This window comes from Nicotiana attenuata, unplaced genomic scaffold, assembly GCF_001879085.1.
Source record: "Nicotiana attenuata strain UT unplaced genomic scaffold, NIATTr2, whole genome shotgun sequence".
Lineage (NCBI taxonomy): Eukaryota > Viridiplantae > Streptophyta > Magnoliopsida > Solanales > Solanaceae > Nicotiana > Nicotiana attenuata.
Window position 1 is genome coordinate 433,617 of NW_017670605.1, and position 4,569 is coordinate 438,185.

The window sequence follows — 4,569 nt, forward strand, 5'->3', positions numbered from 1 at the left end:
AGGCCTAATATAGCTATTTTAATTAATTTTGACTCTTTTACTTTATTTTAGTACAAGAAAATAAAAATGACAAAAAATAGTTTCATTAATGTGTTGTAGTCATTTTTAATCTTGAAAAATATCAAAAAATAGTTTTGTTTTAACGGTCAGTCTTATTTTAACAGTTATTTTATTTAAGTAGGACTAACTAATAAATGAGATTGTATTTTAGCCCCGTTCGCGGAGAAAGGATAAAATTTGGGCTCGAGCAACCTATTTTTAGGCCTAACTTTGGTCCTAGCCCATAATTTCTAAGCTCATTATTCCTAGGCCCATTACCCTAACCTAGTTCCTACTAGGGGTGTTCAAAACCGAACCGAAACCGAAGCTTAATGGCTTATTGGTATCGGGTTAACGGACGGGGAACGGATTAAAATTTTTTTATTAACGGCTTATCGGTTTGGGGGCGGATTACTCAATTTTCTTAATGGATAATCCGTTAACCCGTTAAGAATATATATAATTTATTTTTATCCATATATATATATATATTAAATAATCAAAAACCCTTCTTCCACTTCAAGTACTCTATCTCTATTCTCTATTTCTAATTTACTATTAGACAAATTTTAATTGCTTGCTTCGCGCATTCTTTTCAATCCTATCAAACCAAAAACAATTTACTTGATTGCTTCACGTATTCTTACCACCTCCAGTAGGTGCAATGGAAGTACCAAAACTTAACAAACAAGAGATAGTTTAACGAGCAGAATTTGCTGTCAATTGGGTTTAACACATAACATCTGCAGGTTTGCTTGCATGTAAAAAAAAAACGTCAGTCCGCTCACGTTTCGGCAGGTGTTCTTGGATTGTTTAAAAATTAGAGCGACATCTAAAGAAAATTAGAGCAGTTATAAAACAAGAGCAAGAAATCCCATTCTTTGAACAACATCAACATACATTTGAAGCACGACGAAGCAAATTTTGGACCCTCGCTAAATTGCGTATATTGCATCATGTGCAATATAGATCGAATTAGGCCGATAAACCGTCCGATAAGAGCTAAACCGATACCAATCCGCCCAATATCTTATCGGGTGGCTAGCGGATTAATAAATCTAGAAGCCGATAACCAATAAGCCAAACCGTTAAGAGTAAATAACCACCCAATCCGCCCGATAAGCAGCCCTAATTCCTACCCCTATATAATAATAGCTAATCCCTAAATAAGAAACTACGCCTAAAAAAACTCATCTCATCCGCCATCCCCTTTATTCTTTGTCTGCTCCATTTCCTTTTCGAAAGAACCAAAGAAAAAGGCTGAAGAATCCTAGAAACTAGCAGCCGAAAAGGACAAAAAAATGAAAAAGACCTAAGAGACAAAAGCTGCCAGCCGCAGCATACACGGACCCCCCTCCCCCCCATCGGAATTCTCTCATTCTTGGAGAGAATACACAGAATGAGACCTAAGGACTAAAATTTTTGATCAGCCGTTTGAACAAAAATCAGAACCTCTACCGTTCGTCATCTCCAGCAGCTGACATAGACGATCAGGCGCAAGAACCAAAAAGGCTGAAGAGCGCCGTTTTGACACAGATTTCGGACGACGGCCATTGTTTTCAATCAGTCGAGCCTTCTCGTGTTTGGACTTCGTTTTCTCTTTCAGATTTTTAGCTGGAATTTAATTTCAGAAAAATACAAAAAAACAAAAAAAAACGTTGGGTTCTTTCTGTTAAAATTGGTTTGAAAGATGGATTTGGTTTGAAATATTTGATCCGAAGTTCCGTTTGGAGTTTGAATCTGTCGACGAAGATGGTTCTGTTTCTTCATTTGGTTTTGATTTCTGGTTATTCGAGTATGGGAATAGAGTTAAGTCGAGGTTGATTCGAGTTCGTCGCCGGTTCTAGATTTTCGGTGCCGATTTGGGTCCCCGTTCGCGGTTCGTCATATTTTTGAGTGTTAAACATTGAAACAACCAATTTTCCGGCTATATTGAGGTTCAACTCTTTCATCTCCTATTTGTTTTATTCAAGCTTGATATTAATTATTGGTTTGGTGATATGATCCCGTTGATTCTGTAATTGTTCTCCGTAGTTTTGAAGTTGTTCACTTAGCTATTTGCTCGTATGTTTACTCGAATTGGTTATAGCTGAACATGATTTTGTCTCAGTATAGAACTTGGATTGCTGAACTACGTCAAATTAGATTAAAGGGGTTCGGGTGTGCATTTCATGTGACCCAATTTTAATTCTCAACAACGTTAAATAAAATGTATCGTGGATCGCGGGTGCATTTCATGTGGCGTGGTTCAAGGCGTGTTTTAAATAACGTTGAACCTTCCTAAAATGATTAAAAGCGGTTAATAAGGCTTAAAATGCATATAGGTTTAAAACATGTATTAAAATCAGATAATAGGCCAATTATAATAGTTTAAGCGACCGTGCTAGAACCACGGAACCCGGGAATGCCTAACACCTTCTCCCGGGTTATCAGAATTCCTTACTTAGAATTTCTGGTTCGCAGACTTCAAAAGGAAAGTCGAATTTCCTCGATTTGGGATTTAAAATAAACCGGTGACTTGGAACACCAATTAAAATATTTCAAGTGGCGACTCTATGAATTAAATAAATAATCTCATTTCGAATAATGTCACCTTAATTGAAAAAACTCCATTATACTACCTTCGGGTGTGTAAAAAGGAGGTGTGACAACTATTATTTATTTACTTGCGGATTTACCTATAAAAATGGTACTTGCAGATAATTTTTCCAAATAATTCCCCAGATAATATTTTGGCGCATACATGGGAATTTTTTTGGAAAAATATTTTTCGCAGATAAAATATTCATCAACTTAGGAATATTAAATTTTCGCATGAAAATCTGTAGAAATTTCCTGCGGAAAGAATTCCCAGGTAAAATTCCTAGGTAATTCACACTTTTTCTTGTAGTGAGAAGTCTACAAATAATGTATAGAGATCTCTTAACGGTGTAATTTTTTTTGAAGAAAAAAACCCCTACGGGCTTGTTCAAAAGCAAATAATATCACACCATATATGTGTTAAGAGTATCTTTGAGCTGTAAACCTCATAAATGTATCTGAATAAACATTTTCTTTTCTATATTGTAAATTATTCTTGAAAAAAGAAGACTAATCGGCTGTTAGGAAGGAAGGAGGGGTCACTGAGTAGCTGTATGTAAAATAAAGCGAGGAGTATTATATTTAAATGTTTGAATAGATTTACGTGTGAACACTAATAAATTTTGTGCCTTGGGAGTTGGGTGAAACCTCAATGGCGTGTGGAATAGTTTAATCCACGTTTTAAATTCTTAATTCCCATCTCAAAAGCCTATTTATAGTGGAAAATATTGATAACCTCTCAACATTCCAACGCAACTATTATTTGAACCTCAACTTTCTGCCCACTAGCTGCTTCAATTTCTTCATTTTCACGATCAACTAATACTCAGTTCGTTGTTGCTCCAATTCGTCAAAAAAGAGAAAATTTTGTACCTTATGGCTGGAGGATCAAGAATAAGAATAAAGGTGGAGTCTCCAACATCTGAGTTCTATACTGAAGTGAGAGGAAATAGTACAGTAAAAGAATTAATGAAGATAATCATAAAGGTATGGGGAGATGAATACATGAATCTTTATCACAAGTCTACAAAAATGAAGAGTGATCAATTTCTATCTGCTTATAATATCAAAGATGACTCTATTGTCAAAGTTAAAGTTTTTGCAGAACCTCCTGATGAGCTAGTGAGTGTTGTCAAACTCCCAAAGAGAGATTGCCCAATCACCTTCAAGTTAATAGAAAACTACAAAAAATGTAATTTATTTGGTTTTGTTTGGTTTCATTGTGTTTCCTGAGGGGTATGCCTATCCAGTTTTATGTAATTAATTGATTTTTTGAACTGATATGCTAACAATAATTCGAAGAATGAAAGTTGCTTCATTTGATGTATGAAGAAATACTCCATTGGTACATACTCTTAAATACATACTTTGCACCCTAAATTTGTCTCGAAAAACCACTTACAAAGTTAAATTATGTTTATGTTCTCGTACCCCTATTCTTATTCAAGTGTATTTATTATTATACCCTTTACAGCTGACATGACAGAAGAGGTGTTCTAACCTTCTAGACGCGACATAAAAGAAAAAGATAAAGTAAATTTCACGAGTGTCATCTTTTTATTGGATCTCTCTTTGCCCTCTTTTTATTTTTTTATTTTTAGCCTATTTTTTCCATTCTTTTTACTTGATAACCCTCTGACAATTAATTGTACGGGGACACACAAAAAGTTTAGATGTCTTAAGTGAATTTTGAAGATAAGTTTAAGGTGCAAAGTATATATTTTCCCAATTCTTTTTCTTCCTTGAAATGCTCATGACCTGAGAAGTTAACAAGGCAATAATGTAGAATAAACTTACAATGTCTACGTGAGAGTCAGAATCAGAATTTCAACTTTATCAATTTTGATTTTATTTTAAAAAATAACATCCAGTGCTAATATATATATATATATATATATATATATATATATATATATATATATATATATATATATATATATATATAAAACT

At 34.2% G+C, this 4,569-nt stretch overlaps 1 long non-coding RNA gene across 1 annotated transcript; it reads left to right on the plus strand.

The window, feature by feature from the left end:
- The first annotated feature begins 632 nt into the window (after nt 1–632).
- LOC109241449 lies at nt 633–3,979 on the plus strand. The gene is made up of 2 exons (XR_002070239.1): nt 633–1,976; nt 3,479–3,979. It is a non-coding gene; the product is annotated as an uncharacterized LOC109241449 (long non-coding RNA).
- The last annotated feature ends 590 nt before the right edge of the window (nt 3,980–4,569 follow it).